The 26,919-nt window shown below is 39.1% G+C and overlaps 1 protein-coding gene across 1 annotated transcript in view; it reads left to right on the forward strand.

Annotated features, from left to right (window-relative positions):
• Nucleotides 1-5,634: 5,634 nt before the first annotated feature.
• Nucleotides 5,635-26,919, forward strand: part of LOC311289602 (deoxyribonuclease-2-beta-like) — a 33,524-nt gene continuing 12,239 nt past the window's right edge. Inside the window, exon 1 of the mRNA XM_084407735.1 lies at nucleotides 5,635-5,664. The gene's annotated coding sequence lies outside the window, so the exon portion shown is untranslated. The remainder of the gene's footprint in view (nucleotides 5,665-26,919) is intronic.

Here is a 26,919-nt window from a genome sequence, read left to right on the forward strand (position 1 = left end):
ACATTCAAATGTTTGCCATAATAAAAAGCCCAGTGCATTCACATCAGCAACTGTCTGAGAACACACAGACAGAGTGTCTTCATTTCCTCCACCCTAATAAATAAAAGTAGGCCAATGTAAAGCATAACTGTTGTAAAGCAGGTTATGTGTGGTGTTCTGTCTGCTGCATACTGACCTCTGTGTGGGAGACTGTGTGTGTGTGTGCTGGCTTCAACAGGGACACTGTATTTCCCTGCAGAACATACAGTCAGCCATATTTACAACTTAAAAAGTAGTTGCATATTGCAGGAGCCAGCACCAGGGTCAGATTGTACAGCACCTGTAATCCCATCCATAATCGGCCGTCCCTTATTGCCTACTCAGAGCCAACTCCTCCGCCAGTGTATTCTGGTTTTCTGAATTTAACTCTTTATTTCTGTTTGCTGCAAACAAGTGTTTGTGATAAAATGTTCACACAAATAATAAAAGGTTGTGGTAAATACTCACCACTTTGAATTATATTTTTATATTTTGTCTTTATCTGCTGCCAAGAACATTTGGAGTTGGGGTTGCATCTAAAAATCAATGAATACTAATCTTTCTTAGTACATGCACATTTTTATATATTATAAAAATAGGCTATAGGCTATATTACACGTATAGGCTACACATACATATATACATAATTTTACATAAATATAGAACGTATTTGTTTAACTTACACATTAACAATCAGCAATCTTTCTCCAACAGTCTTCTCTTGCTTTGGCAGCAGAGACCGTATTGTTTGGAGCTTGAAATACATATTTAAATTCATCATAATTATGAATGATTATCTCTTGCTCCTCCACAGAAAAATATATCGCTCTCGCTCTACCCGCGATTGGTTGTTCAGTGTCGACGTCACTCTTTATGTGCACGCGCGCGTGGAGTAATCATAGCTTAAGGATCAAAGCCTGAGTTGACAGAGAAAGTTGATGAGCTGCATCATGGTACCAATAAAGCCTGATCGCATCGGTTTGGTTTTGTCAACTCAAAACTAATCCTGTAACCCCGAGTTTGTTCAGCTACCTTCATGGTACAGGCCCCTGGTGATCTAATTGCCCTAAACACAGATCTGGCTAGTGTAAATAAACAGCATCATGCAAAGAGATTACCCTAGCAGACCTGAGGGTCCTAATGCTCACTACACAGCAGACTGTTTGAGTTTAACTGCAACAGCAGTCAGATCTGACCATTATCACTATTTAATTGACCTTTTCTTTGCAAACACATGATCATGATAATGATACATGTCTTTGTAAACAAAAACAAATTTTATTCTAATGGCGTAAAATCTTAACAGATCAAAGCCATCAGTAACAACTGTCTGGCAAAGGCAATTAAATAAATATTGAGATAGACCATCTATCTTAATGCAATTTGTATAATGGCTCAAGATTAAACTGTGTTTTCCTCTCTAGGTCTATTTCCTTACAGGCTGACAAATGACTTTCTTCAGAACCAGACTCCGCAAGGGTCTGATCTCGCCTGCCTTAAGCAGGACACACAACCTTACATTAGGAGATGGGGGTGGAGAAACTTCAAGGGGCCGCTCACACCTCATAACACTACAGAAGCAGCTCCTGTATGTGGCCTCCTGGTGTAGCACCGGAACTAAATTATGCAACACAGATTATGGTAGGATAAAACACCACCCATCTCCTATACACAAACATACACAATACACACCATCACTATGGCAATCTTAGAACGTCTCTACCTGGCATAGATCATAAGACTATCCAGGCCAAAATTATTCACATCATGCAATACATCATTCACCTTCATACATATAGGACAAGGGAAATTATTTGAATAATTTCTTTTCAGCATGACAGTCTTGTCAACTTCCTGTATGTAAATACTGTGCTGTGCATAGGACATGCATGGCTGTGGTCACACATCAATTGATTTAAATCCTCATTACAAATCTAATTGAGACCCATTAAAACAACTGGTCTTTGGACAAAATATTTATTATGTCCAATTGTTAGCATTGTTGCAAACCAGGAGGGCCCCCTAGTTTCCAACAAATGACTAATGACAATATCTAAACAGCTAAATCTAAAATGCAGGCATTTCTATCTGTCAACTAAACAATTCCCAGTCAGACCTGCACTATTGAGTGTGACCTAGCCTGTACATCAAATGCACAGAGGATGCTCACAAGAGTTAAACTATAGAATTTAAATCTCTGTTTCAATACATTTCATTCTCTAATTGAATCTATTAAAACCTTAGGTTTCATTAATGATTTGCACTTATAACAACTAATGTAGACAATTTTATAATTATGAAATTGTGTATTTCCATGTTTAATTATATGATATACTCTAATTACTCTAATTATGCATACCGCTAGTTAATATACTAGTTATGGTGACTTTCTGCTACCCTCCCTTGATTATCCAGACCAAGTCTAAATTCCACTACCAGATCACTGCGGTAGTGAAGAATTTGGTGATCAAATTACACCTGTTCATTAAATATATGATTCTGAAAAAGAGACCATATTTACCACTCGCACCTTTGACTTTTGAGTTTCACATTTTTGAGTACATCATGTTTTGTTATCTTGTGTTCTTGTGTTTATCCAATAACTTTTTTCTCATCTTACAATAACCACAAATACAAGTTGTACAGGTGTCTCACACGCAATGGAGCGTCATCAGTGAAATGATTCCTTCAACTATGGAGTTCTGACCTGCCCGGCAAATGAAACCTTCTGCTTGAAGGGGACCGAGGACTTCTCAAAGGGTCAGTTAAAACATCCTAGGGAGGACAAAGATGTTTCCGCAAAGCGTTATAATGACACTTTCCACTGACACTTTCTGATCATGCTGACCAAAGCAAACAGACTTGATACAACGAGATCATTCTACAGACTGAAAACCACCGCAACTAGGTGCAGGTGGAAGCAAACCCGGCCAAGAGGGTCATGTGACACACAGTCCAGCTGCTGCAGCATCCACGCATTCTGCCATGCTTTCATTTTAATGTTCAACCTTTCTTAATGCTGTTATTTCAGGTGACTGGATTCCTGCACCAATCGACAAACACTGCAAACTACAGTGGTCAGCCTATGAACACTCAGAGAATAACACTGAAAATGTGGAAACAGGAAAATGTCCAAAACATGTCCCCTTAGGCCTGATCTAAATCTGTCCCAAGGGGCCAGACGGTCATCTATAAGAACTGATTTTCCTGCTAAAACAAAACTCACCCTGCAATAATGCCATAAAATGCACCCTGGACAGCAGATAGCAAAGACAGAGCACAGAACCTGGTCCTGCCCAAACTTATCTCATTGTCTCCTTGTTTGACTTCAACTCCCCTCTCCCTCCTCTTCTCCCTTATCAAGTCACTGAAAGGTCATTAAGAATGTCTATATATCACATATGATGTATCTTGAGAATATGTTGGTTTTCCTTTTCAAGTTTGGTGTCATTTTAAGGGTCTCAGTGCGATTGGTAAAATGGTCTTAATTTCATTGCAGTCATTGGTTTAATGAGAAAGATTGAGAACTTAGGAAAATCCTGTATCTCCTCTCTGGCTGATATCTCTTTACATCTCAAAAAACCAGGTGCTCCCCCCTGGGGTACATGGATTGCCCCAAACAACTCTAAACAACATTTGTATAACCCCCTTGTGTTCTGATCTGGTATTTAAGGTGAAGGAACAGAGCAACCTTTGGGAATCTTTTACCAGGATCACCCCCACACAGTAATACATGTCAGTATTTTCCTGTTGGAAAGCCCTGACACATTACTGTGTGTCTCTGTCAGGAAAACATTACTTACTTTTAGAGTCATCTTTGAGTAAATGATGTCATATATTTTTTGAATTGGCTTTTAATAATTTACTTCTGTAATTGGCATAATACATTTTTACCTGACAAATAAATGTTAACCTTGATTTATTCTGAAGTATTCTGAAATCATTATTTCCAGTAGATTAATGTGTAGTCTGGTGTTTCCGCAAAATTTGTCCAGGATAGATCAAACTGGAGGCACTTTGAATGGACCATGGGGCACATCTTAGAAAGACCTCCTGATTTCTGACTATCTCCTGACTTAGCATGTTGTACGCTGCAAATATTATAAAAAATTACACCTATGGGTCTGTAGTGTGCGACCGCATGGGGTAAAATATTTGCACTGCACCCTCTGACTATTTCAGGACTGGCTAGTTTGTGATCGTGAGCGCGCAGTCGCGACGTGACGTCTCAAAGCGACACTAGGTCCGTAATGAACGAATAATTGAAAGTATGGGATAATCAGAATAATCAAAGATCTAAATTAATTCATAATCAATATTTATGATTATTTTCTAATAATGAGACACCCATGCTAAAGTTGACTAAAAAGAGGAATAAAAAATCATCTTTTGGAAATTGAACTTAATGCCTTAATTTAAAAAAATAGGAAAAATCCAACCTTTAAGTACACCAATTTTCTTTGTGAATGAATAATGTATCACATAGCCTTCACCATACCTAGAGATTGGCATGGAGTACTTTCCATAAGATCATCTCTCAATGCAAATCAAACTAGCTATTAGGCTAACTGAAATTAAACCATGCCAATCTCTAGGTATGGTGAAGGCTATGTGATGATGTGGGGCTATTTTAATTCCAAAGGCCAAGGGAACTTTATCAGGATCATAGTATCCTGGATCCATGAAGTAACTGGCCTTTAAAAATAAAAATCTGCCTGCCTCTATGGGAATTTAACATAGGGGTGTCCAAACTTATGCACCCTGTATTTTAAGGAAGAACATTTATTTATTTACGATACATTATTCATTCACAAAGAAAATTGGTGTCCTTAAAGGTTGGACTTTTCCTAATTTTTTAAATTAAGGCATTAAGTTCAGTTTCCAAAAGATGATTTTTTATTCCTCTTTTTAGTCAACTTTAGTATGGGTGTCTAAACTTATGCATAGCACTGTATGTTTATATTATTATCATTATATTATGGTATGTTAGCCCAGGGACTACAAGTGGAAATTAGCAATTGTTGCTATAACCTGGCCCAAGACATATTCTCTTGTTTAACAAGTTTAAAGTTTATTTGTGCATTGTTCCTGTTTCAAATCATTCAATTTCCATTCCAGTATGCTGAACTATTCTATTAAACTATCCAACATTATGTAAAGAACATTGACTGTATTTCCATCTGAAGCAGAATTAAAATGAAATAAACACTGTGAGATGAAACCACAAATGAATTCACATCTTCAATACATTTCAATGCTTCTGATTGCTTGTTTGTAATTATTAAAGTTTAAAAAAATAAATGTGTTTATTGTCTTGTGATTATTGTATTCTTTTCTATTCATGCTGTTTTAATGTAAAGCACTTTGGGTTTACTTGTTATGAAAGGTGCTATACAAATAAAATTTACGGTGTTGTTGAAAGGTGCTATATGCAAATTTCTGGATTGTGCCAAAAGTTACCTTCCTTGATAATTTTGTTGTTACATTCAGAGAAAGGGTGTGAGTTTAACAAGAAGTAAAGGGAGTTTACTTACTGTAATTTCCAAACCATGTGACCGCAGAGCGTCCTCCTCCCCCTCTGCAGAAATATAAACTGCTCTCTGCCTCCTCTGCATCACAGACCAACAACACAGACCAACAACACAGGTAAGAACACTGAAATGAAAAGAGCTGAATTTAAATTAAGAACTGTTTCTTAGATTGCGTCAATGTTTTTACTCATAATCCGATAATTAAAACTGAAAATTTTTCTTATTTGTCATCTTTAAAAAGGACCATATCTGTGTTTTTTTGTGATTTAGTAAAGTGACCATGAATCATCTTTCAGTTTTTAGATGTATTTTTGTAAGGGTGGAATTCCTGCAGTGGTTCAGTCTGCAAGAACTGCCGAATGACTAAAGAAACGTTATTGGCAAGATGGTAGAAAACTGCACATTTCTTGTCTATACCACCCACTGCCACTTATACCAACGACGGAAATAAGCGCAGTTACAATAGCTTAATATTTGTGGGAGAGCGTTGCTATAGATAGCGACGATATTGTATTGCAATATGTAGCACTTCAAAGTCAATACCAAATCAAAACTAGTTAGCACATTAGTTGCAATTGAAAATGTTTAATGACAAAATATGGTTATGGTTACACTTAAAATAGTTACAAAATAAATGTATGAAATGATGTTAACTTACAGTGCTATGCATAAGTTTAGACACCCATACTAAAGTTGACTAAAAAGAGGAATAAAAAATCATCTTTTGGAAACTGAACTTAATGCCTTAATTAAAAAAATTAGGAAAAGTCCAACCTTTAAGGACACCAATTTTCTTTGTGAATGAATAATGTATCGTAAATAAATAAATGTTCTTCCTTAAAATACAGGGTGCATAAGTTTGGACACCCCTATGTTAAATTCCCATAGAGGCAGGCAGATTTTTATTTTTAAAGGCCAGTTACTTCATGGATCCAGGATACTATGCGTCCTGATAAAGTTCCCTTGACCTTTGGAATTAAAATAGCCCCACATTATCACATAGCCTTCACCATACCTAGAGATTGGCATGGTTTTATTTCAGTTAGCCTAATAGCTAGTTTGATTTGCATTGAGAGATGATCTTATGGAAAGTACCCCATGCCAATCTCTAGGTAAAAGGATAACCCCTCGGCCTTAATCAGACAACAAACCTCCAAAATGGCAAATGAAAATCGAATGTCAGCCAAGAGGCCAACTGATTGGATGAAATGTTGTCTTTGTCAGATAGACACAAAGGAACCCCTCCAATCACCACCTACCCATCATGTTTCTCAACATGATGGCTATAAAATGATTGCCACCAACATTCCACTCTTTCACAACATGAACAAAATGCCAATGACCCTGGACCTGGAACGACTGGATGAAGGTGGTGGTATAGAAGCTACTTTGAGAAGGAACCAAGCGAAGTATCACTACAATTGTCGACTTCGGTTCAACAACACAAAGTTACTTCGTGCCCAGAAGCAACAATTACCGATGCTCAATGTAGTGAGACAGATGAAGGCCAAACAAAGCATCGCAGAACCATGATGCAGAAAAGTCTAGATGATCAGGTTTGCTTTTTTTGTGATAACATATCTCCTGAATCTGACCTACATCAGGTAATGACACTGCAACTGAATGACAGACTACATGAATGTGCACAAACACTGAATGATGCTAAATTATTGTCTCAACTAAGTGGTGCTGATGCCATTGCACAGGAGCTGAAATACCATCATTTGTGTCTCATTCATCTTTACAACAGAGAGAAACTCCACCTCAGAAGGCTTGAGAAAGAGTCACAGAGTGAAACGATTCAACCAGCCATCTTTCTTATGGCTCTTTCTGAACTGGTCACCTATATTGTTGAAACCAGTCTTAATTCTGATGGTCCTTCCGCCTTCCCTCTCGCAGATACAGTGGGGAGAACAAGTATTTGATACACTGCTGATTTTGCAGGTTTTCCCACTTACAAAGCATGTAGTCTGTAGTTTTTATCATAGGTACTCTTCAACTGTGAGTGGTGGAATCTAAAACAAAAATCCAGAAAATTACATTGTATGATTTTTAAGTAATTAATTTGCATTTTATTGCAAGACATAAGTATTTGATACATCAGAAAAGCAGAACTTAATATTTGGTACAGAAACCTTTGTTTGCAATTACAGAGATCATATGTTTCCTGTAGTTCTTGACCAGGTTTGCACACACTGCAGCAGGGATTTTGGCCCACTCCTTCATACAGACCCTCTCCAGATCCTTCAGGTTTCGGGGCTGTCGCTGGGCAATACGGACTTTCAGCTCCTCCAAAGATTTTCTATTGGGTTCAGGTCTGGAGACTGGCTAGGCCACTCCAGGACCTTGAGATGCTTCTTACGGAGCCACTCCTTAGTTGCCCTGGCTGTGTGTTTCGGGTCGTTGTCATGCTGGAAGACCCAGCCACGACCCATCTTCAATGCTCTTACTGAGGGAAGGAGGTTGTTGGCCAAGATCTCGCAATACATGGCCCCATCCATCCTCCCCTCAATACGGTGCAGTCGGCCTGTCCCCTTTGCAGAAAAGCATCCCCAAAGAATGATGTTTCCACCTCCATGCTTCACGGTAGGGATGGTGTTCTTGAGGTTGTACTCATCCTTCTTCTTCCTCCAAACACGGCGAGTGGAGTTTAGACCAAAAAGCTCTATTTCTGTCTCATCAGACCACATGACCTCCTCCAATCCTCCTCTGGATCATCCAGATGGTCATTGGCAAACTTCAGACGGGCCTGGACATGCTTCGGCTTGAGCAGGGGGACCTTGCGTGCACTGCAGGATTTTAATCCATGACGGCGTAGTGTGTTACTAATAGGGATCGACCGATATGGATTTTTTACTGCCGATGCCGATACAGATTTTTTTTCATCAGCCTTAGCCGATGACCGATACGGGCTGCCGATTTTCTTGGGCCGATATTTGGAGCCGAAACTGCTTTTGCTCACTCAGTTCACATCATAAAAATTACACATATATAATATATAATGATAACAACTGTTACAAGTCTCAATTAAGAAAGGAACATTTATTGAACTTAAAAAAAAAACAATATTTGACAAATATTAAAAACGTGAGGTAGAACAAGTAAAAAAAAAGTTCAGTGCTGAAAATACTGAAAAACATTTAAGCATAATTCAAATTCTGAAAATAAATTCTGAAAATAAATATTTAAGCATAATAAATAAAATAATTTGACTGAAACATGTTATTCTGTGTAGTTGTCTGATATATGTAATCGTGATCTCCATTTTAAACAAAACAAAAACGATTTTAAACCAAATAGATTCTAAGTTTATTATGAATTAGGGATCGCGTCTAAAACGTGTGGAAAGCACGGCCGCGCCGCTTCTACAAGCGCTTGCGTCTGTTGTAACTATGCAACCACAAACTGCTCTCTCCATGATGACGAGGAAGTAAGGATTAATTTATTTCTAGCCCTTTACAACTACATATATTTATGGAGATGAGAAATAAAAACCCGCCCTGTCCAGCTATGATCCGCTGTTCGGCCGAGCTTTCGATGTTGTCATGGAAAGGTCAGTTGTTTTTTTGTCACATTACCTGCGTGCACTTGCGGCATTCTGAAAATTTTAGATGTTTTCATCTCACCACGGCATAGGACAGCTGGACAAACGAGCGTGCTGCATCGCATGCGTGTTTCAACCGTGTCGCTTCTTTTATGAGCACACGTCCAAACCTCAGCCAGGTGGTCTCTGAATAAAACTCCCACAAATATAACAGAATCACCGAACAACGTCGGCATTATTTAATCCTATGACCAGTGTTCGTAACAGCTGCCGTATGCATATGGATAGCCTCAAACTTACCTATTTGCAGCTCCCTAAATACAATGACAAGTAGTTTTATAGATGAGGCATTTGCGTTTTCCATTTGGACCCACAAACTTGCTTAGCTATAGTTGCACGCACATAAAGAGCAACGTGTTTCCACTTTCAAAGTGTATTTCAGCTAAGTCAAACAGTTAAAAAGATGCTTTGAAATTTTAAAACTAACCGTTGTCTTGAAGAGGCTTCCAGCACTCTGCTAGTGTGGGAGGGGCAGTGCATGGGCTGCACGTAAACTGCAGCTCTCCAGCAACACAGAGCTGCCTGTGGACGCCTGTCTGTAATTAATGCCGGGAAAAAAAACTATCGGCGAACACAGCAGCCGCGTATCGGCCGATGCTGATACACGTCAAACCCGCAAATATCGGCCCGTTTCTTCCTGCGTTTCGCACTTCCTGCGTTTAGGCACTTCTTGCCTTTTAAGCACTTCTTGCTTTATTTTGCACTTCCTGCGTTTCGCACTTCCTGCGTTTAGGCACTTCTTGCCTTAGGCCTACTTACGCATGCGCTCCTTCTTGAGACCTGGAAATTACCCTCCTTTTGATTCCTTTTCAATTTTAGGTTCTTTTTGGTGGGGTCTTTTATTTAAGGCCGTCACCACCCAGGCGCCTACCAGGAGCCACACAAAACAAATATATAAGCAAAAAGCTGCTTACCTTATATTTATTGGCGCCTTTTGTTTTGTGAGGCTTCTGCCAGCACGCCCACCGCGGTTACTCCTGGACCCCTTCGCCACACCTGGCTTCGCTCACCAATTATGTTGTAGCAAATTCTAAGTCCTCAAATCGGGTCTCGAAGAAATCTCTCAAGAGTCGAAGTTCCAGGTGTCAGAAGAAGTAACTTTATTGACAGGCAACAAAGTGAGATGCCAGCTGGCCATCTGATTTGCAATGGTCAAACCTCAGTTCTTATACCTTTTCTTATCACTAGGTAGCCAATCAGCTATCAAGATCTCGCTACCGTTAGCATCATCTTTCCCGGAGACATTATTCTATTGGTGGAAAAATCTTTGGTCATACCCATTTTCTAGAACATCTTTGGTCACATGATTCAATGCACCTGCAGTGTTGTCATACCATCCATCATTTTTAATTGACGTTTTTAGTACCATCTTATCAGTTACCCATACACATCTTCTCTCTGAGCTTGTTAGGTACTCTTTCATCCTCACAGACCACTTGACCTAATTTGACCTGATGTATCCTGATTTAACCTGGGTTCTGACTGAGACACAGAAATACATACTTTTACATGAGGTAAAGGAAAATCTCCAACACATCCCCCCTTTGGGACTTATTCTAGTCCCACCTTCATGTTTGTCCCAGAATGTATCTTCATGTGCAAGCCTCTTTCCGTTATCTATCAATCATGGCCAAAAATAGACCATCCGTCTTTCTTATCAATAGGCTTTTGTCACAAAGGTACACTCTGGAGGAATAGTGAGACCAAACATCTCCACCCCCCTTTGACTAGAGCGGTGTAAAAGATCTCACCTTCCTTTTCACATTCTTGAGGGAGAGATGAGCATCTGTTATCCAGTTTTAATCAACATTTCTTAGTGTACAGGCCTGGAGTGCTATCTGGGTTGCTCCATCATTGCCAGAGGTGCCCTGGTCCTGCCTAGGGCGCTATCTGGTGTTGGAGCAGGCAGCGGGTTTTTAAACCTCCAGTTGAGTCTGCCCTTGCTGGTCCGGCAATCGGTGACCGCGCTTGTAATTAATTCCTCTTTTGCCCCGTAAAAACATTTTCCAGTTGCCTAAGGCATTTACTTCACATTTATTCCATAAAGAAAACTTTAAAATATTAAAAATAACTTTTTTTATAAAGTGATTAAAAAGTGATAAGAGTGATTAAAAAGTAATAAAAACATTCTGATCTTTTCCCTTTGTATCTGGTTGCATTACCTCGTACCACGGGCAATGACCTGCTTCAAACCTTGTATCGTCCCCTCTCATTCACATATTCATATTTTGTGAACAATTAGTGTGATTATATAAAATATACTCAGTAGGATTATATGTAAAAATATATGTAAGAATATACTCTGGAAGGAGCCCTTGTTTCAAAACAAAACAAAAACAAAAAATAACCCCTCTAACTAACTCCCTACTCTACCCATTTTCTAATGATCTACCAAATTTTACCCCAAAAATAAAATACACAGTGGGGCTACCTCCCTCTCTATCAAAAACAGTGTCAAATTGTGAAAATCAATAATCAGAAAATAAAAGTAACAAGGCACTCTCTTCTTTACTCCTTCATCAGTACTGTTCACAGGAAGTCATCCAACTCGCCCAGACCTGGCCCAATAGGGTACACTCCTGAGTTTGTGCACCCACTGTCAATTCCCGAACGTTTGATTGACACATTAATCATCTGTTTGGCAGCTGCGCTGGCTATCATAGATCTGAGGAAAGGCACAACACAACAGAACAGCAAAAGGAAAACAATAACAGCAAAATAACAACTACTGTGGCTGTTATTATTCCTATTTTAGTAAGTCATTTATGCTATGATCCAAATATATAACTAGTTCCCAATATGCTTATCTCCTATTTTTCGTGACTTCAGTGACCCTTATTATTCAGTTTCTTCAATGCCTCTGTGAATGGTTCATCAGGAGCTGTATTATTTGGAGCATAAGTAAAACAGTTAGCTTAAAATATTATACAACACATTCTTTCTCCGCGAATAACCAATTTAATGTTGGTCTGTTTTGCCATGTCATGTCGCTTATGAGTTCCCAACTGTTCTCCCAAGGCTCTCAATGTGCCTTCAGTGTGTTAATGAACTTCTGTTGATTGCAATAAATGTAATTCATCCATTCTTCATTTTATCAAGTTATGCATATACTCAAAGCCTAATTTTCTTCATGTTTAAAGCTATGCTTAAACTCAATTGGTATTCCCCATGGTTGACCAATCAAATCTATACACACCATTTCTGACATTGTTTTGAACACAAATATTGCATTTGGCTATCTATCAATCTTCTATCAAAATCATCTATCATAAACTGTTTTTTTGTTTTGTTTTTGTTTTTCTCTGAACTCACTTCCCCCCTTTGTGCGATGGTCAAAACCACGCACACCTGAAATTAATTATTTGTCCTTTAATACCTCATTTGCCCAATAGTCTGAAGTTGAGGGTAGAAGCTTATGCCTTCTTGAATTATGATATAGACTTAATTTTATATTCAATTATCTATCCTAAATTTCAAGAATATTGAAAATTGCGAATACAACCAATTCTGATGACAAAAGCTACTGAATGTAGGCATTGTGGCATTCCCCATGACAGTGTCTAAATGTTTTGAATAACACAGTTGGCCGATATCAGCTGCCATTTGATTGTGTTAAACACTGCTGTCATAAACCCCAAATTTTTCAATATCTAATAGATAAAATTTTCTGGTAGGTCTAGACCTGCTGTCATTTGAAAGAAACATTATCAATTTCTCTTATCTGATTTGTCATTCATCTGTTAATTTAATTTCTCTTCATAATCTTTTCTTCTGTTGCTTATGAGATGCTCTTTTAAATGACTGGAGATTTTAGCATAATCTCGAATTCATAACCAACAATATTAACATCGTGCAATCTCTGGTAATGACAGCACTTGTGATATCACATGTTTGTAATTTGTGTAGTTACTATTTTTATTTAAACCTAAAAAAAAAAACTATTGACCAAGATGGAGTGACCAGCACCATAGTTTTATCATCCACATTTTTTTGTTGTTGAACATATTATGTCCTCTTTTTCTCCTGATAGAGAGCTCAGTATCACGAAAGCTTATATCAGCTCTGTCTTGAAAACAGAGCCCAAAAACTCTCTGTTCAATGGACAACATCATCAATTATCTAATTATGCATTTACCCCTAGTTGGTTAATGCAGTAGTCCCTGCTAAGTCTGCTAAGTCCAGCGTCAGTTGTAGTTAATTATTGAGTCATGCAAACACTTCCCCTACCCCCTTTTTTTTCATAAATAATGCTACAGCTGGACTAATGTCTATTGAAAGAAAGCAAATAGAGAGTGTCAGCTTCACAGAATATAGAGAACTGCTGTTGGACCAGTGAATAATCAAAATACAATTATTATGGCCAATCAATGAAATTTGAAGCGGTCTCTGTAGTGATCATTGAAAACGCATCACCTGTGCACACTCAGTAAAGGATGCAGTCCTTCTGCTTGGACCAGCGATCAGTTGAACTGGTTGGGCTGCTGTCTGAGTGTTTCCCTCCTCATCCGATGCATTTGATCTGTCAGTCTTTGTTGGCATTCAAGGGTCTGGTGTCATGTTGGGACATAGTGGTTTGACTCTGGATGCTGTTGTCTCTCTGCCTCTCCTCAGCCTGGCTTTTGGCCAAGCCACGGAGGAGGCAATTTGCATGATGGCAGGATGTTTTTCTTGGTTGTTTCTGCATCAACACAGTCTTTGTCCATTCCAACCCCTCAGAAGTTTCAGCTTCCTCTTCCAGAGGGGATGAAGGTCCACCAACCAAACGCCTCTTCTTTTCTCTGCAGCCGTGTCCTTATGTTTCTTGCTCTCACTTGTTGCACAGTCCAGTTGCTGTTGTTTATGTTGAGGCAGCCGTCCCAAAAGCTGTCTGGTGTCATCTGGAAATTGAACACTCAGAGATCTGCATGAATCAAATTCATCCTTTATAAATTCTTCAACCATCTCTTTCAATTGTCCCTTAATTTCAGAAGTCTCATCTGGTTGGTAACAGCAGTTTCCCCATGCAATTTTAATAAAGCAAGTTCTTCTTTGCAGAATGCAGAAAATAGCAGCCTTTCTGTCTAAGTTGCCTTATTTTCAGTCACATATATAGTATTTTTATCACTCGTTATATCGATCACTACTCTCTCAAGCATTTTAGGATTAAACCAATGAGCCTCATTACTGTGAAATGTGTATAATACAGTATGGCTGTTAAAAATGTCTGTTTAGCTTGGTCACCCAATCCTGCCAGGGGGGCATGGATTTCTATTATTTTGAAGGTACCCCCGGGCGCCGCCATTGGCTAGCGGACCCCCACCTGCTGTTAGCACGTGTCACTTTGACAGCGAATAACTTTACATCTGAGGCGTTTAAAGACTCCATTTGTCCATTATTTATTTCTAAAGAAACACGAAAATGTATAAAAGGCAGTTCTTTTTCAAACGGTCCTAATCTGTGCATTTGACAAGCACACAAACACACTTTACTCATTATTTTTTCTTGTAACAAAGAAGAGACAAAGCCGAATTATTTTTCAGGATACAGGCTGTTTTTCTCCGGCCGGATCACAGCTCTTGCAGTCAGAAGAATGGCCAAATAGACGACAAAGCCAATTTTTTGGAATCCTTGTGTAGTTACACTTCCTGCCCTATATAGATAAGTAAGAGATGAGGTCAATTTCACTTCATGGCCTCCCTACATGGTGATTGAAATGTCTAATGCCTCTTTCACCAGTTCACACTTACAAATAAGTTAGATAAAATAAAATAAATGGTATGCATATTTGGCGTGCTGTCTGGGGAGAGGGCTCCGAGCTCGGATATTGGGCCCGAACCCAGAGTACTGCCCCCGTATTGCTGGTTAGGAAGTAACAAGGCGAGTGTGAGGAGACGGGGTGGTGGAGGGATGCTGAAAAACTGTCGAGGAACATTGGTGAGTCAAATGAGTATATAGGTCTCCACTCATGCTGATTGGATAGACATGTCGATTACTGATTGTTGACAGCTGGTTGGAATGATGTGATGATTGGATCAATTATTTGAACGTGCTCCTCCCGAACTTTGTTAATAAAACATCATTTAGTGCAGGTGTCCAATTTTAATGGCTCAAATAAATCAAATCAAATTTTTTCTTTATTTTTTCTTTAAGATTTTTCTCCCCGTTTCCTCTCCTGCCCCTCCTATTTGTCCGTCGTTGCGACATTCTTAGTTGTTACTGACTGCTCTTTTTTGACAACTTTTTCATGAATATCTACCCACATATGACTGGTATGGTTGGGGTTGCTTCTCAAAACTAGTTTTTCCAGTGTCTAATTTTCTACCAGTGCTGGTCTGATTTCTCCTCCCTGTCCAACTTTAACGATTGTGTCACTTTCCCACTGTACTTGTCTTAGACATGAGCTCACTACCATATGCATGTTCCTCAGAATTGTGGCTCCTCCCAAACCCCGAGGCCAAGTGTACCACACATCTCTTTTCAGGTATGGGACATACAATGGATTCAGCTTTATTTTTGATTTAATCAGCAATGATTCCAAAAGGGTAGTTTTGGGAAGGTCAAATCTGTTCAAGTGTGGTCTTAAGACTTCAGAGGTTATCTGTCTTTTGATCACTTTAACCCAATCCACTAAGGGCCACTCATCCTCAAGTTGATTCAGATTTGTGATTTTTGTCAATTTTTGTAAGAATTCATTTTTCTTTCGAGTCGTCAACTCTTGTCTCTGTCCTTCATCATCTATGAATTCTTTTTCTAACCAAAAATGATTTTTGATGCCTTTGGTTTGTCTTAATGCCTGTTTAAAGTCATTTTCTTCTTTTCTTTTTCTCGATTCCCTCCTATTCTCTTCATCATACTGATCTCGTGCCCTGGTCAACATGTGTTTTCTTCCTCAAGCTTCAAAAAATATAATCAGTTGTTTAATTGCTATCACCTTTCTCCCTCCCTACTTCCTTATCTCAATCCAAATATACTTAGTTTGTTTGTATATTCATTCATACACCCGGGATTTCATTCACACACATACATACTGTACATACACACACACACACACACACACACACAGTTATTTTTCCTTATAACAAATGAAGAGACAAAGTTAATTCATTCAATTTCTGTTCAGTATGGGCTGTGTTTCCCTATCTGGATCACAGAATCTGCAATCTGGAACGTGACCAAACAGTCTACAAACCCAGTATCTGGGAGTGTTTTTATGAATTCTATATTTTCTTATATTCTATATATTAATTTGCTTTTCATTGTCCATAGAATTTCATCAGTCTCGTCTCTCCATTTTTATAGATCAAACATAATATTCTCATACACTTTCACTGTCTCAGCTTCTCTCAGTCACTTATCTCAGTCTTATCTCAGGAATGACTTCTCTTCTCTTAATTAGGGCAGTTCAAAGCAGCGTGGTCAGTGCCAACACAAAACAGCTCAAAGCAACATGGTTAATTATCAGTTAGTGGCAAAGCAAAAGAGTTTAACACAGCGCGATTAGTGTTAAAGCAGAGCAGTTTACAGCAGCGCAATCTGTGATCACAGCACAACCAAAAAAAAACTTTATCTCTGGATCCTGGCCTTTTATAAATTTTCCTTAAAGCCAATTTTATGCTCCGGAATTTATTAAGCGCTTTATCTTATCTAACTGACGCACTTCTTGCGTTTTTAAGCACTTCTTGCTTTATTTCGCACTTCCTACGTTTATTTCGCACTTCCTGCGTTTAAGCACTTCTTGCTTTATTTTGCACTTCCTGCGTTTCGCACTTCCTGCGTTTAAGCACTTCTTGCTTTATTTTGCACTTCCTGCGTTTCGCACTTCCTGCGTTTAGGCACTTCTTGCCTTTTAAGCACTTCTTGCTTTATTTCGCACTTCCTGCGTTTCGCACTTCCTGCGTTTATTTTGCACTTCCTGCGTTTCGCACTTCCTGCGTTTAGGCACTTCTTGCCTTTTAAGCACTTCTTGCTTTATTTCGCACTTCCTGCGTTTCGCACTTCCTGCGTTTCGCACTTCCTGCGTTTAGGCACTTCTTGCTTTATTTTGCACTTCCTGCGTTTCGCACTTCCTGCGTTTAGGCACTTCTTGCCTTTTAAGCACTTCTTGCTTTATTTCGCACTTCCTGCGTTTCGCACTTCCTGCGTTTAGGCACTTCTTGCTTTATTTCGCACTTCCTGCGTTTAAGCACTTCTTGCTTTATTTTGCACTTCCTGCGTTTCGCACTTCCTGCGTTTAGGCACTTCTTGCCTTTTAAGCACTTCTTGCTTTATTTTGCACTTCCTGCGTTTCGCACTTCCTGCGTTTAGGCACTTCTTGCCTTAGGCCTACTTACGCATGCGCTCCTTCTTGAGACCTGGAAATTACCCTCCTTTTGATTCCTTTTCAATTTTAGGTTCTTTTTGGTGGGGTCTTTTATTTAAGGCCGTCACCACCCAGGCGCCTACCAGGAGCCACACAAAACAAATATATAAGCAAAAAGCTGCTTACCTTATTTTTATTGGCGCCTTTTGTTTTGTGAGGCTTCTGCCAGCACGCCCACCGCGGTTACTCCTGGACCCCTTCGCCACACCTGGCTTCGCTCGCCAATTATGTTGTAGCAAATTCTAAGTCCTCAAATCGGGTCTCGAAGAAATCTCTCAAGAGTCGAAGTTCCAGGTGTCAGAAGAAGTAACTTTATTGACAGGCAACAAAGTGAGATGCCAGCTGGCCATCTGATTTGCAATGGTCAAACCTCAGTTCTTATACCTTTTCTTATCACTAGGTAGCCAATCAGCTATCAAGATCTCGCTACCGTTAGCATCATCTTTCCCGGAGACATTATTCTATTGGTGGAAAAATCTTTGGTCATACCCATTTTCTAGAACATCTTTGGTCACATGATTCAATGCACCTGCAGTGTTGTCATACCATCCATCATTTTTAATTGACGTTTTTAGTACCATCTTATCAGTTACCCATACACATCTTCTCTCTGAGCTTGTTAGGTACTCTTTCATCCTCACAGACCACTTGACCTAATTTGACCTGATGTATCCTGATTTAACCTGGGTTCTGACTGAGACACAGAAATACATACTTTTACATGAGGTAAAGGAAAATCTCCAACACCCGTTCCAGGTAGGAGGTTTACCAAACTCTGAGTCTAACCCTGATGTCTGAGTTGATTTACCCTGAGATGGAAACTCTGAGTTTTCGGTTCCAGAACAGCTGATTTGAGTTGGTTCAATCAACTCGGAGTATGTTCACTCAGGGTTACGCGCGTGCACAAAAGGCAGTATGAATGGAGCCATGATTCTACGATTCACCATGGTAACAACCACAAACAAACGGGTCGGCGGAAATACTCATGCGCACAAACAGTGAGTTTGAACATGTATTTCGTTAAAAAAGCAAGACAGCTGCTGTTTTCAAAGAGAGAGTACATTAGTACAACAGTACGCATTCACAGTATATTAATTTCATATTTAATCACAGTGTAGCATTTATACGCCCACGTATAAATATTATTAATTATTGTTCATAACGGAATATGACCAATAATTAATATTTTAATTATTTTTAATTATTTTCAGAAATTACTGTAGCAGAATCAATAGTATGATCATTTCATCAGTTCATCCAATGAACAGAAAGCATAAACAAGTATTAACTCTAGGAAATATAATATCTTCCTGGCCAAGAAAGAATTAATCCCCAGCTAACAATAAATTACGAAGTAAATTAAGGGTAAAAGCATAGGTAACTTAAATCGAAGTTCAAGACAATAAATCTGATAAGCACACACGAGTAATCTCTTTTAAATACAAACAATACTTTATTGATTATATAGGCTACTAACACATAAAGCTAATATCTAACACAAACACACGCACACACACACACACACATTCATACGCGTTGCAGAAAGGGATAGAGTGAGGAAAGAGTGGGTTTAAGAGTGAAAGGATGAAATCTCACGATTCCATATACACTTAGACATGACCTGAACGAACCATCAATCATTAATTTAACCCTTCTATCGTTTCTTAAGACTGGTTATTACCCTTATCAAAACACCAGTTTCAGCTTAGAAGTCTGGAGGTAGTGTATTTGCCTTTGGGGATTCCCTTTTTGTTGCGTGAAAGGGGTTTTCCCGGTCCGTTCGGTCTCCTCGTGCCTGATGTCTGGATCACGTGGTCAGTCACGTGGTGTGCTGGCGGAATGAAAGTCTTTGTTTGAAGCTGGCTTTGCAGAAGAAACGTGGCTCGAAATCTTGTCGCAAAACTTAACTTAGAACCGACACTCACAACGGAAAAGAAATGAAACTAAGAAAAGAAAGGAAATTGAGAGTAGATGATGATGGCTTGAATGAAGCTGTTTAACCCATGTTCTTCAGATCTTGATTTGGGTTATTTCGTTTGCGCGTTTACATGGTTCCTATAGAGAGAGAGAGAGCACCGAGAGAGAGAGAGCTTCGAGAGCAGCGAGAGAGAGCAGCGAGAGAGAGCGATTTGTTTTTGGGTCTAAGGTTTTAAACTAAAAGTTTGTCCATCCTCCAGGATGAGTTCTGGCCAATTAGACACTGGCTGAATTTAGGAGGTGACGTTCTTTTCAGTTCTGATCGTAAATCATGCTTATCTGTGCTCTCCTTACTAACAGAGAGAACAGAGGCCACAGTTTAGACATCATTACCATTATAAGAATACGAACATTTTACAGATTTAATTTCAGTCATCTTGCTAGTTGTGTTCGTAAGATAGCATTGATATGAAACAGTACACACTTCACACATTCACTCCTTCTAATAGTTAATATAACAACTATTACCTGAATTACATGGGATCAAAACATATTATCTTATTAAAATATGCATATAAGTGGTGGAAACAACCCAGGATTAGGTAGTTGCATGATTGTTTGATCATGAGTCCATTGAAAATTGTTCTTGAATGATTTTATGTACAGTTATTGATAAGAATCAGTTCTCTGGTGAAGAGACAGAACTCTGTTTGTTCAGAGGTCTTAAGGAGGAGGTGTTCAGGAATGTTGTCGGGGGTTTCAGTAACATCTGCTGGTGTCGATTCTTCTTTTAAAAACCTTAAATTGACAAGCTTTTCCGTTAGTTGGGTCATTAGAAGGGTCTTTTGCAGACTCTGTGGCACCGGGATGGGTGACTTATGGCTCTGGCCTTGGTGATTTGTGTCTGGAATGTGCGGACACTGTCTTTATCTTAACCAGTCCGTAGTAGGCCACAAAGCTAGCCATTGACCAGTTATGTGTTAGTGCCGGGGGCTCCTTCAATTAGTCAGACCGGTGATGATCATGAGACGTTCTGAACAAATCTTCCCCCCTCAGTCATCGAGAAGTAGAGAATTTGAATTAATATTCAAAAAGAAGATTAGTTGGTGGTTGCTTTCTACCCATTGTCGCTACAACAGTTAACATAATATTACTGGTGAAAACTGAAATTGTATTACACCTATAATTTCATTTAGGTGCAATCCTGCGGGCGAAAAAGTAAACTAGCTATAGCCTACTAATCCCATTCTGAGGCTGCAGCACCATGATCATTAACAGAACTATAATGTATAATGATGTACTGTATTTCTTTTTAATGGCTCTACTGTCCAGGGAACACTACAAAAACGTTCCAGAGCGAGTCACACTTTTCTGACGGCTCTACAGTGGCTTTACTATTACAGTATGATCGCTACACTGTTGTAAAGAAAACTGCTGTTCGCAAAACACGTAATGCGATACAAAGAATCTGCTTGGCTGTTAAAGCCTGTCCACGATGGTTGATGTTAGTGATATGAGGACAGATAAGGTATCTACATATCTAATGTTAGTGATATGAGGACAGATAAGGTATCTACATATCTAATGGACTGTGATAAAAAATACCTCTCAAATCGGTTATGTAGAAATGAAAATACATCTATAGTCGGGACTCAATACTGACGTAAACTCTCTGTGAATTAATACAGCTTTTTCATCAACGGGATCGTCGACAAAAGGACATGACATGTTTTATAATCTGCCTAATATAAACCAATACGTTTTTTTATTCATGCAGATAAAACTGCATTAAAATGCGCCTGATACAGACTGAATGAATGAATGATGAAATGAGAGACTGAGAGAAACTCGAGGTTTCTTGAAGAAAACCTGCTCCCGACCAGGTTAGGTTCACAGACTCAGTTACCATAGTAACTGACTCTGAGGTTAAGTTCCCTCTCTTTCTGGAACGGAAAACCCAGAGTTTCCCTCATCTCAGGGTTAACCAACTCAGAGTTTTCACTAAACCTGCTTTCTGGAACGGGCCTCTGGAACAAACTGGAAACACAGACAAACATACCATACCAAAACAGAGAAGCACAGAGCTAAACAGACCATGACACCACAGTCCAAGAGAATGACCCGACAGTAAGTTAGTAAGTAAACGAGGGTTAACAAAGGGCAGGTGACACAAGGGCTGGTGAACAGGTGAAAGACATCAGGGCGGAGAAGACAATCACAAAGGCGGGAAAGACAAAAGACAGGAAGTAAGACAAGACAACACATGGAAGGACAGAGGAACTATGAAAATAAAACAGGAAATGGAAAACCAACAGAAAACATGAAACCAACTAAACAGAAACTTGACATAGGGACGAGACGTGACAGAATCATCCAACCTGTGATCCATACCTGTGTTTTAAAGTCCGAGTCAACCCAGGAAGAGGTCCAGAGAAATGGATCTGAAGTTCCTGATTAATTTTCATCTGTTGTCCATGGCCAGTTTTAAAATGGAAACCTAAAAAAAAATAAAAAAAATAAAAAATGACGTATTAGAGTCAGCACATAAAAGCCCTATATATAGACTAATATTCACACAGGTACAATGCATAACAATAAGTAACAAACACAACATATAACATAAAGACAGCAAGTAAAAATCTAACAGACAAACTGCAAGCCGGCAGTCAGAAGTCTAATCTGTACGTATCTGATTATCAATAAGCCTTTTCTTCAGCTGACCAGTAAAAGAACAATTCTTATTCAGCAAAGTACTTTCTTTTCTTTCAAAGTACCTAAACTTTTGGGTCGGTTTATAGCAACTGGCGATAGTAACAACGAAAAGAAATATGTGGAAGGACGAAGACGGTTCCCTTTTGGTTACCTGCTCTGTGTCTCTGTGGCATACCATCCAGTGTAATGAAATTGACTGGGCAAATTGTATGGGCTTGGAATGTATTGGTCTGAACCTCATATTATCACCACAAATGTCTTTTGTATTAATTGTAATTTATCGTCCACCATCTTCTAATATTAGTTTTTATGAAAATTTGAAACAATTACTAAAGCAGTGTGATTTCAACAAAGAAGTTATTATAATGGGAGACTTTAATATTAATTGGGAAGATAAAACCGTCAGAAAGAATCTCAAACAGATAACTGATCATTTTGATCTGAAGCAAATGATTAATGGGCCCACAAGAATAACTAATTCAACAAGTTCTCAAATTGATTTAATTTTTAGTAACCGAGCAGAGAGAATTTTAAAAACTTTTAATATGTTAACAGGCCTTTCAGATCACAATTTGATTTTAGTGGCCAGAAAATTATCCAACAAGAGATTCAATTCATTCAGAAGGAAATATGACTCTTATGGCATTCCAAAACGTAAATTAGATGATTTTAGAAAGGCAGTTCACCAGATTGAATGGGAGGATTTATTAATCGGAAAAGATCAGGACGAAGACAGTCAAATATTTTCCAAAAAATTAGAGAGCACTATTAATGATTTCAGTTGTAAACTTAATCCTAAAAGTAAAAAAAATACTGTCCCTTGGATCAATCCAGATATCTTAAAATTAATGAAAAATCGAGATCTTGCTTTAAAAACAGCAAACAGATCAAAGTTTATTCATGATAGACAACATTTCGCTATGTTACGGAACAAGGTGGTAAAGTCGATGAGAAAAGCAAAGGCTGATTTTTTTCTGAGGATAATTAATGAGGCTAGAGGTAATTCAAAAACAATCTGGAATAGGTTGAGCTACTTAAAAGGTGACAAAAGAAAAGATAGGTCATCACTTGAATTGATGGTAAACGGGAAGCTGACTAACAATCCAGCTGATGTAGCCGAAGCACTAAATCATTATTTTGTTGACTCAGTAGTCACAATTACAAAATGTTTTTCCCCTGAGTATACAGAAACTTGTATAGTTAATGCAGGTGAACAAGCCTTTACTCTAAGGGCAGTCTCTGAATTAGACGTCATAAGAACAATTACATCTCTTAAACCATCCAGAGCAAAGGATATATTTGGTATGGATGTGGTAATGCTTAAAGAGCTTAGTGAGTCGTTAGTTAATCCTATCACTAAAATTATCAACCTTTCTATTTCTCAGGGGATGTTCCCATGTGCTTGGAAGTCGTCTGTTATTGTGCCTATATTCAAAAGTGGTGTTCCTCACTCTGCTAGTAACTACAGACCTATTAGTATTTTACCTATAGTCTCAAAGGTTGCAGAGAAATTGATGGCTGCACAAATCACTAATTATTTGAATAATAGTTCTTTTGTTTTACATCCAATGCAATTTGGCTTTAGAGCAAACTATTCAACCGAGATGGCAAATTGCTATTTCACTGAAAAAGTTAAGTCTCTATTACATAAAGGAGGGGTTGTCGGGGCTGTGTTTCTTGACTTCAGGAAGGCCTTTGACACCGTAAACCACAGAATTTTGTTGTCTAAATGATTAAGTTTTAATTTCTCTCCACATACGTTAAGATGGATCGAATTATACTTGTTAGGTCGCACACAGTATGTTAGTATACAGAATCCTAAGTCAGCTCCTCTAAGTATATCCACTGGTGTTCCACAAGGATCTATTCTGGGTCCTTTGCTTTTCTCGTTGTACATCAATGATCTTCCTACTGTCTGTCCTAACACTAACATTCAAATGTATGCAGATGACACTGTTATTTATGTACACGGAAGTAGTGTGTCACAAGTTGCAAATGAACTTACAGAATCCCTGGCTCATGTTGCGGCTTTGTTAGAACAATGCTGCTTACAGTTAAACATTTCTAAAACAGTGTGTATGTTTATCAACAAAACTAAGAAATTAAGTATAGTGCCAGATGTATTTGTATCAGGGGAAAGATTACAAGTTGTATCTGAATATAAGTACCTTGGCATTCTGATTGATTCCAAACTTTCATTTAAAGCACAGGTTAAAAAGGTCTGTAACCGGGTCAGATTTAATTTATCAAATTTTAGATTTATTCGTGATTATATGTCGTCTGACGCCACCTTGATGTATATGCATTCCATGATTATTTCGCATATTACCTACTGTTTAACTACTTGGTCGCAAGCTAGTATTACTACTCTGAAACCGCTAGAGTCTTTGTATAAACAATCACTAAAAACTCTTGATAAGAAATCAGTTCGGTTTCATCACTGCTCAATATTAAAAAAACACAACTTGCTAAGCTGGGATAACTTGATCAAATATGTACATATTTGTCTGCTGTTTAAAACTATACATAGCCTGTCTTCACCACTAAAAGAGTTTGTGAATATTAGAACACCTGCCTACCGATCTACTAGGGGTGGGGAAAGAGGGGACTGTATTATCCCTCTCAGAAGAAGTAACTTTAGCCAGTCTGTATTTTCGGTCAGAGCTGCAAGAGAATGGAACTCCGTTCCATCAACAATTAGACGATTACATGCTTTTGGCTCTTTTCAGTCTCATCTTAAAAAATGGTTACTAACAACTCAGCACTGTCAACATTAGTATTGTATTCTTGACAATAGACTTTGTACTAATTGTTCTAGGCTATGTTGCTCTCTTCTGTTTCCATCTTTCTCTCTTTCCTTTCTCTCATGTTAATTTTTTTTAATTATTATCATTATTATTATTAATTATTATTATTTTTTTTTTTAATTATTTTTTTCATATAATGTGTACTGTATATGTGTGATGCTCTGTCTCTGTTTTTAGGGTGACTTTTTAACATTCTGTCAAGGGTCTACAGATGAAAAATAGCCTTTTGGGCTAATTCTGGCACGTTTACATTTATGTTTATTAATGTGCATTGCCCCTGTAAACAAATAAACTAAATCTAAACTAAACTAAAATATATTTGACACCACAAACATTAAAACCACATCAATGGAGACTCTGTACTGTAGGCTTTGTTGTCCTCTCATTGCAGGAGATGACAGATTTAAGGTAGCACATATCAGCTGTTACTAATAATATTAACTATATACAATTACTTTAAAAGGATACCATCACCAGATGAAAAAAAGACTTCACTGCAGTCTTCACTGCAAATGACTCAGCAGTCCTCCGATGATTTCCTCGCGTCTCTCCCGTGCGTCCTCGGTGGGAGCAAAATGTATTTGACATAACTAATAACAGAACATATGATTATTTTAGTAATATTGAAATGAAACAAGCTGAATTTAAATTAAGGACATTTTTTTCAATTATATCTTTACTCAGAATCTAATAGTTCTGAAACACAAGAGAGAACTGAACATGTTTGTCTTATTTTCCATGTTTAAAAAATAATCATATCTGTGTTTTTTAGTGATTTAGCAAAGTGACTGTACATCTTTTAAAAAATCATCTTTTAATTTTATAGTTGGATTTTCATATGTATTTGACATAACTAATAACTGAACATACTACCTTACATTCATACGAAAGTAGAGGTTGGGGAGAGTTCTATCACGACCAGGCTCCTCTCCTTAACCTGTCTCTCTTAATTATGCTGTTATAGTTTTAGATTACCGGGGGACTTCCTTCCTTTGACACACTGAACTTCTCTCTCCTCTGTCCATCTGTGTGCATCCATGTCCCAGAAATGCTTGTTATTAACTTAGCTCTGGGGAGTCTATTCCCTGGAGTCCTTATGTTTTTTTTCGCCCAGCATATTTCCTTGGATTAGAGTGGTACCTAAATCATGGTTGCAGCTGTCGCCGTGGTCCTGCTCCACCCTGCTCTGCAGCACCCTGTTACGTCCTGCTACACCCTGTAACGCCCTGCAGCGCCCTGTTACATCCTGCTACACCCTGCTCTGCAGCACCCTGTTATGTCCTGCTCCACCCTGCTCTGCAGCACCCTGTTACGTCCTGCTACACCCTGTAACGCCCTGCAGCGCCCTGTTACATCCTGCTACACCCTGCTCTGCAGCACCCTGTTATGTCCTGCTCCACCCTGCTCTGCAGCACCCTGTTATGTCCTGCTCCACCCTGCTCTGCAGCACCCTGTTACGTCCTGCTACACCCTGTAACGCCCTGCAGCGCCCTGTTACGTCCTGCTACACCCTGCTCTGCAGCACCCTGTTATGTCCTGCTCCACCCTGCTCTGCAGCACCCTGTTATGTCCTGCTCCACCCTGCTCTGCAGCACCCTGTTACGTCCTGCTACACCCTGTAACGCCCTGCAGCGCCCTGTTACGTCCTGCTCTGCAGCACCCTGTTATGTCCTGCTCCACCCTGCTCTGCAGCACCCTGTTATGTCCTGCTCCACCCTGCTCTGCAGCACCCTGTTATGTCCTGCTCCACCCTGCTCTGCAGCACCCTGTTACGTCCTGCTACACCCTGCTCTGCAGCACCCTGTTATGTCCTGCTACACCCTGTAACGCCCTGCAGCGCCCTGTTATGTCCTGCTCCACCCTGCTCTGCAGCACCCTGTTATGTCCTGCTCCACCCTGCTCTGCAGCGCCCTGTTACGTCCTGCTACACCCTGCTCTGCAGCACCCTGTTATGTCCTGCTCCACCCTGCTCTGCAGCACCCTGTTACGTCC

Source organism: Rutilus rutilus, assembly GCF_951802725.1.
Source record: "Rutilus rutilus genome assembly, chromosome: 4".
In the NCBI taxonomy this organism is placed as follows: Eukaryota; Metazoa; Chordata; class Actinopteri; order Cypriniformes; family Leuciscidae; genus Rutilus; species Rutilus rutilus.